At 29.2% G+C, this 15,965-nt stretch overlaps 1 protein-coding gene across 2 annotated transcripts in view; it reads right to left on the minus strand.

Moving 5' to 3' along the window:
• LOC121120496 (uncharacterized) overlaps window positions 1-14,014 on the minus strand; it is a 29,366-nt gene extending 15,352 nt beyond the window's left edge. The window contains exons 1-4 of one of the 2 annotated variants that reach the window (XM_040715385.2): window positions 13,744-14,014; window positions 13,640-13,686; window positions 10,969-11,392; window positions 7,023-7,910 (exon numbers count right to left, since the gene is read on the minus strand). The gene's annotated coding sequence lies outside the window, so the exon portion shown is untranslated. The remainder of the gene's footprint in view (window positions 1-7,022; window positions 7,911-10,968; window positions 11,393-13,639; window positions 13,687-13,743) is intronic. The other variant, XM_040715384.2, reaches the window with a different exon arrangement.
• Window positions 14,015-15,965: the final 1,951 nt, after the last annotated feature.

A 15,965-nucleotide genomic window follows, 5' to 3' on the forward strand; every position in this document is an offset into this window, starting at 1 on the left:
GGTTTCTTTCTCTCTCTCTCTCTTTCTTCAATTCTCCCCTCTTACTTTTTAGCCCTGAAGCTCATCTCTAAAGTTCAAATATCACCACTTTTATGCCTCCTACAAATACTACACATCCTTCAATTCTGTCTTAAAGTTAAGAGAAATTAAATATATATATGTTTATATGATTTGTTAATTAGTCGTGTACGTAGGGAAACGAAGTTATGTACATATTGCATACATAGAAATCATTTTCATGGGCTATTAATTTTAATAGTTCATTGAATAGGCAAAGTGCATACATACATATATTTATTGCCTTTGATTGCTTGGAGAGTCAAACACTCTTAATATACATAGATATAGCTGACTATGCAATATCTGCAAAAATCATCAGTTATCGTAGGTATTATTCCCCATTACTTTTTTGGTTTTGCAAGTACCAAAAAAATCTTGGTAGTTTTGTGTTCATCTTTATATAATATGAATAAATGCAATTAACTATTTTTTTTTTGCTAAATTAATGCAAAAACGTTTTTTTCCATTTTTTTTGGCGAATTTCGATTCGATTTTCAAAAAAAATTTTTAAATGAATATTGAACAATTGATTGGAAATCGACTTAGAAATATTACTTGATTGAGGACTTTTGATTAAATAATTATGACTTATAAACTAGGGTAGTATGTATATATTAGTGTTGAGACTCGGTCCAAGACAAAAAAAGATTTCCTGTTTGGTCTTAATTGATTTTTTCTACACGGATGCGGACCTATATTTCAGTCCAGATCGCGATCTCATATCAAATTTTAATTGTTCCTTCAGTTTCTATCTATGGACGGATTTTCTCCCTTTTTTTGATTTATGTGTTGTTCAAATATGATTTACCAATATATTTAACTTCATATGATGTTATTGTAGGTCGATGTTCACAATTATGTAAGACACATTACGTCATCAACAATTCATCTATAGAATCGGTATAGACCATAACTTATATCAAACTGGTTTAATATAAGACATTTTCTTACCTAATTTAACTTTAGGGCCGATCTATACCAAATTTTGCTATGAGATGAGTCCAGATCGAACTTCTTTGACGAACCAAATTAGCTCGATCCAATAGAAGTCACAGACCAGTCTAGGATTTTCAGGGCTAATATATATGAATTTATAATGTCCAATTTAGCTACTCAAAGGAAATAATTATATCCTCTTTTTTAATTTTGTCTGAGGCAACACATGCCCATGATTTTTGTCAATTCAAATTAAATCTATATCTATACATAATATTTTATCACAGCTTGATTCTGCTCACAGACTTATCTTGGACTCCGGCTTGACTTGGAATCAAATACAAATGAAGCAAATATACCACACAGAAGGTCCGGATCAGACGGTGGGGCAAGTGAGCTTTAATCTAGAGGATGTTTCGACGTAAACTGCTCTTAACGCTTCCCATCTCTCTTCAAAGATGTATCTAAAACTCTTTTAAATATTTTGTATATAGTTGAAAAACTTTGTATGTTGTACTGGGAGCTATTAACTCTATACACCCACTAGATTAATGTGTGGGCATAATTTTGTGATTTTTTAATAATTAAAATCATTGTCCTTTTCTAGAAATCTTTTTTTTTTTAATTTTGATTTATTTTAATCAAGAATTTTGAGTTTTTGGTTATAAATTGCAATTTTTATCAATTTTAAGTAACGCACTAATTATTCTTGCAGATATTTATATGAAATGAATAATTTACTCCATTTAATACCTCTAAAAATTGAATTTGTAATTTTTACAAAAGCATGGGGTTTTAGCACTTTTTTGGCAATACGTTTGCAAAACTAGAAGGTCGAAAATTAGAAGTTTGCAATTTTTTAAAATGTATTTAACAATCCATAGACCTAGTTGAAATTCAATAAGTTTTTATATAACTTACTGTCAAATGGCTCAATTGAAGAATCTAACGTATCAAATACTACGGTAGTACCTGTCATTCCCGGTTACTATTAGGCGTCCCCTAAAAACAAATTTTGTATTAATTATATAGAAGATAACTCCATAAGAAATCCTCAGGGCTACTCTCCGTTTTTCATGACCACACTCACGTAACTATTCAATACTTAAATTTTATACTTTCCTTAATAATGAAATTATAACAATCAAGGTTAAACGATTATGTATTCAGGCTTGCTATAATTATCAGTTTAATGTAACGTACAGACATATTTTGACGACATAGAGTATAATAACGGTATATTAACAGCATATAATACTAGAAATTATGTGATTAATAGTAACCGTATTTTGACGTCACTATTTAAAATCGTGGTGGAAGTCAAACATCAGTAGGAAAAGCGGTATGGAATAACCTTGTATTAGTATTAACCTTGAGAATAATAAAAGTTTGACAAAAAATATTTCATATGCTGCGATGCCTCCAGAGTCAAACGACACTTAATGCCCTCATCCTACGTCAAGAATATGAATGCATTCGAACAACATTTGACTAACGATGACTCTAACAACTTTAATACCGACCTCTTAAAAATGCTAATTTCCTTTAATATACCTTTTTTAACCGTGGAGAACCCCATTTTATGAAGAAATATGCCGATAGACCCGTCCCTAGTAGAAGGACTCTACATAGATTAATGGAGGTTGTCAGCAAGGATGTAATCTCCAAAATTAAAGGGAAAATTAAAGATAAGGATATTTTCATAGCTGTTAATGAGACTAAAGACACCCAGGGACGATCAATGACAACTATATTGATAGGTCATTTAGATGGCCGTTTCTTGAGTCGTCCTTATCGAATCAACATGATAGAGATAAAAGTTGTTAATGCCGTTAATGTTGCAAATTCTGCCGTTCAGTGTATTCAACTAACTCTTGGTTTGGACTTTGATGAAAATAAGTTAAAAGTTATCATCACGGATGGAGCGTTCTACTGTAAAAAGCGGGCTAATATCTCATAAGAAGCTACCCCAAATTGAAACATATTATTTGTATAGCTCATGGACTCCATAACGTGGCTGAACTTGCACGTAAAGAATTCCCAAAGACAAACGAGCTCATTTCAGAAATATCAAAATGTTTTTAAATGCCAGCCTAAGAAAATAGACCTTTACTGCTTCTTACCAAATTCCCTTATCTCAAGCACCTATTGCCACACGCTAGGGATCGTGGTTGAAAGCAGTTGATTAGTATTTCAATAAATTCGAAGTAATGAGGGAATATTTAAACAACCTTAATGAAAAAAACACAAAGGGTCGTTAAAACTAAGGATATTATAAATGTTGAGTTTATTTATGAAGAATTGCCAATAATTAATCATAATCTCAACACAATTACCGAGGCTATTACCGCATTAGAAGGTAGACTTCCTTTACATGTTAGCTTGACTATTGTCGAACTAGAACCATTGAAAACAAAATTGAATATATTTTTAGAGGAAAATCCAGTGTTCAATGATTTGCAAGACATAGCAAATTTGGAGGAGACAATTTACAGAAACACATCTATTGTAAATTATAACTCAGAGATAATTTTCAGCATATTGAGAACCATTCATACAAAAATAAGATCCTGTTTATCAGTAAAAAGTGCCAGGAACAAGCTAATTATAAAATAGAATATTGAAATACTAGATTCGTAAGAGTAAGTATTTATCAAATGACTTTTTAGGAATAAATTATTCCTAAATACAGTTATATGGTCAAGAACAACAGCATGAATGGTCTCAAAGGGGGTCTTAGATTCAAATGGCGTCCAAATAGTGTGTTTATCATCAGTTTCTTCATGTAAAGACTTGGGTAAGGGATTATTGATGTATTTAAATATTCAAAAATTAATAAAACAAATACTTCTTCACATTTAGGATTACCATATAGCTAAATGTTCATAATCTCCGAGATAAGGTGTTAGAGAACTAGAGTAGTATGGTCAAGAACAACATCATGAACGATGCCAAAAGGGGTGTTAACTCTAAATGGCGTGCAAATATTTCGTTTTAAATACTGAACATATTAATTTACTTTTTCTTTTCTTAGCTTTACAAATTATTTAGATGACGAAAAATGAGGATTCTACTTGGAATTTGAAGTATGATAGGAAAAAGTTTCGGAATATTTAATTTTAATAACTTCAATTTCTATATGATAGATTTATTAACAAATATTAATAAAAGTCGCTAATATGATATGTCATACAATGAGTAGTCAAAAACTTATGATTATCAATTAACCCGTAACAGTAGATTACTAGTAAATTTAGACATTCCGTCTACATTCTCTACATTTTTTTAATGAATTATGATTTTGGGGGATGGATAAACAATGCATCATCCCTAGAACACCTTCAGGACGGACTGCACTAATATACCTAATCCGGCAAACTATTGCGAGGGCACCAAAAGTTAAAGTTATTTTTACATGTGCCCGTACTGATACTATGTTTTATATTAAGTGTAGCAATAAATGTCTTTTTTCTTAATTAATTACTAGTAAACCTATAAATTAAAGTATTATAAAGTATATTTGTGATATTAAGTTAAAGAAGTATGGGTAAAATAAAAAGCACAAATAAAAAACGATTAATTATAACGAAAAATATTAATTAGTCGACGCTAACGAAGTCTCTTGTATTAATACCATATTTTATTTTAAGCGTAGAATTAATAGTAGCTATAGAAATTGATGCAAATTAATAATAACAAACTACACTAAATATTTTGCTCCCGCTTTTTAATCGAATTCGCTGGATGCCCAGCCCTACTGATGAGTTTCTGGAGGACTCACTAACAAAAACGAACAAACCAGCGGCTGTCGTCAGCTAAATAAAATGTCTGCGAGAGTTAATTTATTTTTCCATACCACAATTTATATTTCATTCAAATTCTAAAATATACTGAAAATGCACATGAATTATGGTATGCATACACAAGGGACCAATAACAAAAACAAGCAGTGATGTATATTCGATGCTACATGCACGAGTTTGCAATATTTCATTAATACATACGACTACATTTGTATTCCTAAGACCAACATATATTAATTATACACTTCAGGGAGCATTATATACAATGTACCATATGATTTTTTTATAAACATAAATTCAGACAGACAAACAAACAAACTTTGCTTAATTAATATATATTATGCGTATGGCGCTTGTAGGATTATTATAAGCTTATTTGTAAAACTTTAAGCGCTTTTGTATGTGGAAATTTTCCATAAATTTCTCAGAATTTCTCATTTGGAATCCATAAATAACAACAGTTGGACAAATCTAACTTTTCTTATTTAAAAAAAATGATGGTGTGAAACTAAAATACATTCTTCACCTAATAAGGATTTGGTTGTTAAAATTCGATACCCTCAAAAAAGAAGATATTTTAAAGAAGAAAAAATAGATATTTATGTCTTCTTTTGACCTCTAGAGAAATTTTTTTAATTGATCATTAGTGAAAACATGTACATAACTCAGTACTTGTAGAGGTTCAATGAAATTCATTGTATACACAATATATACACAATACTCAAGCACTTAGTTTAGAGTTTTCTTTATTTCATGGACTCATTTGTATTTGTGTAAGACTAGGCAACTTCTTCATTTCCGGAATTGCTCCTTATACACACATCACATCAGTGCTTAATTTATCTCATTACCTACATCAAAGAAGGTTAAAGTCTCTGAGAAAAGAAAACAGTGAGATACGAAGCAAACAAATCCACGAATGTAAGGGAAATATGAGACATCAACTTCATAAAATAAACATTTCCAGAAAATGGATAACAATGAGAGTGGGAGGTTTTCCCTAGAACTAAGTTACATATTACACCTTCCAAAAGCACAATAAAGACTAAGTAACTAATTAAGTCTAGAGATGCTAAATTATTAAAAACAAAATCCCCCAAAAAAATAAATAACGCGGTTGTCCGTTCACAGCTTTGTTTTGTTTCTTGAATGCTACCAATGATGTAACAAAATCAAGTGCAAAACAACAACGTAATTTGACAATTAAAAAATAGGTTTTTGATATATAAATACAATCTTTTTACAAGGCTACAATTTTTAACTCATTTTAGAAATATATATATATATATATGATTAAATTTAAAAATCTGTCTCAAATATTAAGTGTCCATCGTGGATTTTATTGTTAGATCATTTAACTGCGAAAATGCGAAGCACATCTGTTTACGTTTATTTTACTAATTATATTACTACTCAACCATACATTAAATCAAAAGTTTAAATCTCAAATTATAAATGAATAAATATATTATTGTATTTAACATAAATACCTAAAATACTATGGGTAATAACAATTTTAAATTATAATTTAAAAAATATAACATACGAACACACTTCCTTTAAGTATAACATCACACATGCGACTGAAGTTTTTATATAAATGACGTCTCTTCAATATTTCATATTTTGTTAATCAGTCATTGTGAACGCAATTTTGCAAGTCCAGTAATGTCTATCTCAGTCGATCGATTAAAAAAAAAATTATTTGAAAAACAAAGTCCTAAAGTTTACCGGATCATACTTATATTTTATAGGAGAAAATTAACTTTATTTTTTGACAAATTTAAAAAAATCGAATTTAAATGTATTAAAGGTGTTTAAACCCGGTTTTTTTAAACACAAAGTTGTAGCTGACAAAAGAAAGTATACGTAGCCATAATTAAATTAGTTATTTATGTCTATTAACCAATATAAATTTGTGATTTAGAAAACACAATTTTGTAAGTCCAATTATGTCTATGTCCGCCGATCATTTTTTTTTTAATTTTGCTACTTAGTGGACAAAATTCTATAGTTTATATAAACATATCCGTGTTTTAGCGGAGACTTCTGGAAGATTACCAAAAATAATTTTTTTCAAAGACAAATTTTAAATGGATTAAGGCTATTAAAACAAAAACAAAAAATAATACAAAAAACTATGAATCAGTTCATAAAGAATAGCTAGCTGAAAAGAAGAAAGTAAAACAATTCGTGGAGTTATTAGCTATAGAAAAAGCTTACATATATGTTAATTTTTTTAGAAAAACCTCTAAAAGTAGGTATGCCAATTTTATTGAGGGGCCCTTCTATGTTTGTAGCCTGCCTACATTATTTTACTGGAAAGAATATTTCAAATTACTATAGAAAACTCAAATCACTATAGAGAACACAAATCACATGTAAATAACAACACATTATTATAAAGTTTAAACTTGTAACTACCAAGTTATCAACTGGATACAACAGATAAAGCTCACAGCACATAGTTTTTTCGATGCCAGAAATATAAGAAGCAAGCAAGCTACGTGATAAGAATCCCTAATCATAGCACATTATCTCATTGCTAAATAAATTATTTATATCCTTAAGCATTACATTTTTAGTTGACGTTCTTATGTTAGTTTTGATAGGTAAGAGTAATTGAGGATATACTCTACTATAAAAATTGATATATTAAAAATCTGTTAAGGTCAATTAGAGATTCAGTTACTTGCATATAATTGCTTTGAAGGAAGTAATTACTTCTTTATCAGTCCTATATGTTTATTGTATATGTATATTTAATTTACGACAGGTCCTTAATTGTTAACAATACAATAACATTAAATTGAGAAATACAATTCAGTCACAGTTTTATTCATTCCATTAAAAAATCAGATCCTATCGTTACTATTTTCAAATGATAGAGTAATACAGATAAATTTATCTTATTAACAAATTTATATTAGGGTGATCATATACTGATTTCCATAATTAAAAAAACTTGATTTAGAACAAAATACTCCAAGAAAAGAGTGAATATTAAAGACTCAGGGGGAAAAAAAACAAAAAAAACTTAAAAGTTCCGAACCTCCCGTGATAACAAGAAAAAAGTTATTGTTATTTATTAGACGCTTTCTTAAAGATAGCCTATGAAAAAAAAAGATTTTATTTATATTTAGTTTGTTTATGTTAAAATTCTAAACTGTTTATGTCCATTCTTTTTCACAGTTAGCCAATTCTTCCCAACTGTGAAATAATTATTCGTTTAATAGTAGAAAATTGTTTACAACTGAACAAGAGCTAATTCCAGTTCGACATATCAACGTTCAGAACATTAAAATGGATATATTTCCTTTTATCAGACATGTTAAATTTCTTTTGGATCAAGTTATACTTTTCTTCAACATGTAGTAACTGAAGGATAGTTCAACTTACATAATAATGTGTAAATCAACCATATAAACTAGACTTTTGATCATTTCCACATTATTATCAAATCCAAGTCAAATACAAGAACATGGTGCCCGAACCCAGCCAACACACTAACTACTGAAGCTGACTAAATCATAATATCAGACTTTTGTAAAGGCATATGCAAGCTTCGGCACTGTAACCGTTTCAACGATTATACCATGCAACAGCATTTTTGCCCACCGGCTAAAAGCCACATTTATTATTGTTATTTAAGCCATAGAACAAGAAAAGGATCTTTTAAATTTTCAATCACTGCAGGCATATCCTTAAAATTCTTTTTTTAATCACGTTCTTAATTACAATGGATAAAAAACATTATAGCATTCAGAAGATAAATTAGTTATAAAGTTATTTTGAATACGGTACCTACAAAATAAATCTTTTCATACAAAATCAATTAAATGAAGGATCATTAATGAAAATTAACATTTTTTTTCTATTGCTTTTACATTACCGATAATTGCTATAACTAAAGAATAACCCTTATATTACAACTTCAAAAGATTTGTAGTAAAAAAAAAATGATTTTGATGGATTTTTTTGGTTTTACTTTCAATTTTCTTATAGAATATTTAATTTATATTTAGTGTAAGGTTGTTTGAAAATGTTTTGAAATAAAATATGATTTTATTAATCATTTGAATAATTGTAAGAAGTAGTTAATTTTTTAGATATAGGAAGATTTAAAATTTAAATATTTTTCATATCCAATGTATTTTATTGTTATTTATTTTTATGTAAGTAATCTAATCGACATATTTAAATTTAATTTCTGAACTATTTCTGCCTCCAAAATATTTTTTACTTTTTACTACTACTCAAATAGTTGACTTAATTATATTTAAATTTTAAACAATTTCACACAACCTTACAGTGAATATTTATACAATATTTTATAAGAAAATAAAAAGTTAAACTAAAAAATCAATCAAAATCGAACTTTTTTTCTCCCGATTTGTAATATTGATTGTAATATAATGTCTTAGTTTCAGCATTAATATTATGTGATGAAAAAAATATCAAGCCGTCTATAATTTTTAAAAGACTTCGAACAATATTTGAAAATGACATGAATAATAGAACTTTTTTTAATAAAAACTTTTGAAATATTGATGTGACACATTAGTGTCATTTTATTTATTTTATCTTGAAACAGATAAAAAAACTTATGTCAGTTGGTAGTCAGCTAATTTTACCCAACTGTGGATTTGTCATTTAATAATGGTTGAAAATTGTCATTAATTAACAAGATCTTATTAGAATTCAACCAATCAAAGTTCAGGAAACTTTATGGAAAAGAGAGGTAGGTAGAAATTTTCAACTGACAAAAAGTATTTTCAAAATTTTTATGATAGTGGGAGAGTACCGTATGAAATGAAGTCATTTGTTGTTGACCTCAATACACATTTCTTAATAGATTAGTATAAGATCAAATGTCAATTATTCTTGAAGCCAAAAGGGGGAAAAAAATAATAATAATCTGCAGTTAGTATTACTTTGTAACTCTACTTATTCCATGTTCCTCCAAAAATTACCATCAGTAATATTTTGTGAACAATAAAATGTTTATAATAATTCAGATTAAAAGTGACAATTTTTTTAGTATTTCCATTCGCTTTCAAAGAAGTTTTAAAGAGTTAAAGGTATTAATTATTCACTTTCTTTGAGGGTACATAGTTCTCATTCCCCGTTTTAAATTCTCTCAAAGAAAGGGAATAATTAATACCTTTGACTCTATAAAACTTCTTTGAAAGAAATTTATCGGAATGAGGATATCCCTTAAATTCAATAATAAATAAATAACAATTAATTTTATAAAGCCTTTTTCTTCCCAAAAAAGGAAAAAAATATGTTTTGCTTCCCCCCTTTCCATTTGAGAGCTTTCGTGGCCCTGGTCTGTATGTAATTTGTGGGTCAAAATGTTTTGTCGGTTTGAAATCCAAAAGTATAACCAACCAAATTGTTGGTTTTTTGTCACCTTCGAGCTTTTCAGAGGCATTTTTGGGAGAGAAGGACCGTTATTTAGTTTCGACAGAATATTTTTATTTTTTTTATAAATGTCAAATTTAAGAAAAAAAAATATTTTATAAAAAACAAAAAAATTAAAGTAATAAGAGTTAAAAATTTTTGTAAATAAAATTTTTCTCAGAAAATTATGACATTTTTTTTATTTATTGTTATAACTATAAAAATTTCTCAAAATTTGGGGGCCTACGGCCCAGCTCTACTGGATCTCTCTGTTTGAAAAAAATGTTTATAACATTGGCAGCTCAGGGTATTTTTTGTTAAAACTGCGGGCTTTTCAATTGTGGGACACACTCACCGACACAACACTGAGATATAAGCTCAAATTTGACTGGGAGTTAGAACATGTGAAGTCGGCCATGACTTGACTCCATACAATGAGGACTCAGAATCATATGAACTTATAATTACAGTCATTTAGCCTTTAGGCTCAGAAGTGTTTGTAGATAGTTCTTATTCTAACAGTGATATGTTGTGAGAAATATTTCGTATATCTGAATGCCAGTTTTTTTTACAATTGCACAGAGTGAGAACCCCCCAAAAACTTCAAAAACTTGCATTAGCATAACTAAATCACTAAAAACGTTAATACTATGGAATCAAGAAAACACAGCTCAAAAACAAATGGTAAAATGTTTAAATACTAGATTTGCTAAATTTTTTATAAAATATGTTCCTTTTAAAACCAATAGTAGCCTAGACACACCCGTAAACAGATTGGCAGCTCTTGACGATGAAAGGCGTGTAAAGCATAGCACGCTGATATGATGGCAACTTGGAGCGAATCCAAATTTGGAGGAGTGTTGTGGTGGACATTCTTCTCCAAGACGCTGCAAACTGCAAAGTCCAGGGATTGAGGTCAGGGCTGGACACAGGGCAAAAGTAAGGAATATTGTTACTGCAGAAGTTTGGTTCTTCTTGACTGTGTGACTTGAATGTAATTTATCTATTGATGTTGAAGATAGTGCTAACGTGACACCATCTCTACAACCTTATCGCCAGTGAACAAACACCAGCACAGAGAAAATCACACACGCTTTGCATTTTTGTTGTTGCTCCGACATTTCCAACTTGGAAACATGACCCAAAAACAAAACTTGTTGATTTTTGTTACAGCTGTTGTTGGTTACCTAATGAAAAATAAAGGAAATGAAATCGTAATCAAATGTTAATGCAAGTTATAGGTCCCCACTCTGTATGTATCTAATGTCCAACTTAACTATACAAAAAAATAATTAATGATTAATGTACTACAATTTCTCTTTTGACTACATTTCCAGGCGACCACGGATTAATTTATGAAACATCTTTAGCTTTTTTAAACACGGTTATATATGATATGTATATTTGTAGTTAAGATTTTGAATACTCAGACCTGTGGTACATGAGTATAGACTCGGAACAAGGTGGATTCGGACTTGACTTGGACTCAGAAAAGGTGAACTCGAATACAGCTCTGCTTATGATATAAAAATCACCTATTAAGTCTTAATCTAATTTCAAAATTGAGTGGTTTGATTTTTACTTGTACGAATTTCGATTACAGATAGTGCAGTTGTCATAAGCCATGAAAATTACCAATGAAAAATTGCAATGTCCTACAAGGTCATCTTTAGGTCGCACATATCAATCATATTATGAAAAAGGCAAAAAAATCTTTACTTAGTGAATATAGACACTAATAATTCATTATTTGCTTTTCGAACAAAATAGTTTTGATAGACATTTTTCTAACCTATAAAAAGTATTCGAAAAGTTTATTTTTCTAAAATGGTCTTATTGAGCAAAACAGAGAAAAAAGTTAGGAAAATTTGACGATCCAGGTAAAGCACTCATTATTTATTTTGTATTTTAAGAAAGGAAAGATCCAATTTTTCTTTTGTTATTTCTATATTTGCTCCATAGAATATCTTTAGAAAAAAACTTTATTAATGTTTTTTAAAAGTTATAATAATGTTTATCATCATTAATTAATGTAAAATAAGGATTAATGCTGAATTTTTATCTTAATTGACGAAATAAAGAACTTTTATCTCCTTTCAAACTTTGAGCTAGATGTGCTACCTAAAGATGACATCGTAGGAAAATGAAATTGTGCATCTTTATCAAATCCCAACTTTTCTAAACCATATAAATAATATCATATGATTTTCCTTGTCTATAAAAGGAGCCCAATCGTACACCTGTGAGCAAGTAACAAAACCCACATTCTTTTTCATCCATTTTTTTTAGCTCCTTATATTGAAAAGATACACATATGGTTATACATTGTATACTTATATCATCATCATCCACTCCAAGGATACATATTAATGGTCGTTCTAGAAATGTTTAAATACATTATTACACTAAAATTATGTAAATAGACGGATTGGTTGAATAGTATTTGTAGGGGCTTTTTAATTCTTTCAAATTGAAATTAAATAACATTTAATTGAATAATGTAATGACGTGGTGAGTTAACACAAAAACATTCTTGAACTAAAAAAAAATGGCTAATGTATGAGGCTCGTTTGAAAAGTCTGTGCAAGAGATGGCACTACTGGAGCGTATCGAGGTTATGTTTAATTAGTAGCATCTCTTGGAAGAAAGCACACCAACTTTCAGACAGATCATTTGAAGTGAGGAAGTGGAGTGATTTTTAAAAATGGAAAAAAATTAATTTCGGGAAAAATGATTACTATGTATGTTTATTTTATGTATATTAGATTAAGTAAAAAGTTATAAGCGTTTTTAGCTAGGTTTCTTTGGTGAGCTATATCTCAAAATTTCACGACATTGCATAAAAAAACAAACACTTTAAGTATGGTTAGAAGTTAAGCGTACACTTAAAAAAAAGTTCATTTACGTTTTTGTGGCCAGTTGTGTGCTACAGTGTTCCAAAATGTAAGTAAAAAAAGAAAAATTTGATACATTCTTCAGTATCACTACAACCAAGGTGAAAAAGCGGAGCAAACGGGCAATTTTTTTGTTATGCTTATTGACCCAATACAGTATTGAAAACAACAGCAAAGTGATGGTTCCAATGATTCTGTTCTGTTAATATGGACGTCAAAAATATCCACAAAATGACAGAAATCGTCGAGTTGGACCGGCATGTGAGGACCTAATTCGTTACTCAGGAAGTGAAGATTAGCCAGAAAACCATTTGGAACCATCTAAATCCGATAATCCTAAAACTATGTTAGTTTTATTGTCAAAATAAAGAGAAAAAACGCTCATAACTTTTTACTTCACCTACTATTATGTAGGATATAATTGTGTTTTTTTTTTTTGGGGGGGAGGGGGCTTGATTGAGAATTTATGTGATACAAAGATATTCGTAGCATACTGATAAATAAGCAATGTTAGTATACATTTTGAAAAATATTAGTTACTTAATATATATTTTTTAAATATTAAAGTTAATGGACTCCTTCACCACCTAGAAAATACATATATAGATTAATTACGACAGAAACGAGAAGGCCATTACACTTACCTAATTCATGCGTATTCTATAGGAAGAAGGAGTTAATTCCTCAAGTCAAATATTTTATTTTATATTCTCTTGTAGTTTTTGGTTTTAAAGATTCGGTCTGATAATAATCTTTTTCAATTTCCTTACAGTATTGCAGGGTTCTAAGTATAATAGAATTGGCGTAAGACTCACGCATTTTCATACGTTTTATGACATATTATGTTTTTGATTACGTCACAAAATATTTTGACTTACAAACCTCACGTAGACCCTAGTTCATAACTTAAGAGTCCTAATATTGCTAATAAAATAGGATCACCTACTGTCCACATTTCTCAGGATACGTCCCTTTTTCTACTTTGTCCGGGGATTTATTTTTATACATTCATTAATTGTCGACAGTTTTAAGGTACAAACACTAAAAAATATACTTATTTGTCCTCTCTTTATATCCTGTCCGAGGCGTCAGGGAAAAATTTATAAAAATATAATAATTTTTTTTTCATAAAATATCCAAAATAAGTATCTTCAAAAAGGAAGAAAAAATTATATATACATAGAAGATAACTCCCCAAGAAATCTCTCTGTGTGCCCGTATTTCCATTTGTAATCGGTAAACTTAATTTTTTCTTTACACAAATCCCTTCTTTAGTAACATATGCTCTGTTTCCAAAAGGACAGGAATACAATATATTGTTTATCACTCGTCGTATATATATATATATTGACCATCTTATTAATTATATGAAGAAATTTTAGCAATCATATACAAATACAAATGTATAGCTACGCTTTTAATAAAATATGACGAAGCAATATTATTATGAATATATATGTCAAGGCGTTACCTCGCCAATACAAAAACACCCTCAATATTTTGTTGTCAGCTGTCGATTCACTCATCTAACTTGATACTAGTGATGTGTCGTCCGCGAACGTAACAGCCCTATGAGCGGCTTCCTAACAATCAGGAGTAGGTTCACCCAAATTATGGATTTCTTGCCTTTTTAGTATAATTTTTTTTCGTCAGGATGAAATTTGAAGCAAAAATAAGATTTTTTTTTTAAGATATATTTTCTAAAAAAAGGGCCCTTTGAAATATTTTCGTACAAAAGAAAAAAGATCTGTTGGGGAGCCAAAGAAAAACAGAGCTCTTGTAGGGCTCTGTCTAAAAAGAACCAGAATTCCCATCGTCATGTCTATTTCAGCATTTATTTTTTCATAAATAAACGAAGCAATATGTCGTTCTATCCCTATGCTCAGTTTCCAAAAGGACAAGAATACAATTTCTTGTTGATTTCTCATCGTATATATATATATATTGGCCATCTTATTATTTCTATGAACAAGTTTTTGGCTATCATATAGAAATACAATTGTATAGCTACACTTTTTATATAATATTATTAAGTAATGTTATAATATAGTATCGAATGAAATATTATGAAAGATATGCTCGTATATCTAATTCATTTTATAAATTGTGAAGAAATAATATGACAATGATAGTCTTAAACATGTACTCTCTATTTTATTTTCTCTTATTTTCTTGTTCAATGTGTCATAATTATCATTTAAGGAAGTACGAACTTACAACAAACATAGACAAATGAGAGAAATATAAAGTATATGTACGCATATATGAACCTAAGTTCTTCTTCTTCGTTAAGTAGACATGTATTTCAATGAATTCTTTCATATCTTATTATTTATTTTGTGGGAGGGAACCCAAAAATCTACCTCATACACCATTCTATTTATATACAAGGGATATCATTCTTCACTTGTACTTTTAATATAATTCATTTTATTTCCGATATCCTTCTGTAAGGGACATAATTTTAGCTCAAAATATAATTTAATTATTAAGATACAATATAGAATCGCAACTATATTAGAAACTCTCTCAACCTTTCCATTTGTCAATATATAACTACAACTATTTTAAGAAGGGAACAATTTGAATAATTATGTATAATTTTTTTCTTTCAAAACATGAGTAGTATTTCTATCATCAGTCAACCTAGTCATTTATTTTTTTATTTTTTGAAAAAATAAATTCATCTCACATAAGAAAAAGGTAAGGAATGTGCGTTAGTGGAACCATCCGGAAAGATTTTCCGACGGAAGAAAGATGTGTTTGTAGATAAGAATATATGTATAATAATTCTTATTTTATTATTTTACATATTCAAATAGCTAGACCTATGTAAATGACAAATTTAAGCTGTGAGAAAGAGCAT

Source organism: Lepeophtheirus salmonis, chromosome 6 (assembly GCF_016086655.4).
Source record: "Lepeophtheirus salmonis chromosome 6, UVic_Lsal_1.4, whole genome shotgun sequence".
NCBI classification, from domain to species: Eukaryota; Metazoa; Arthropoda; class Copepoda; order Siphonostomatoida; family Caligidae; genus Lepeophtheirus; species Lepeophtheirus salmonis.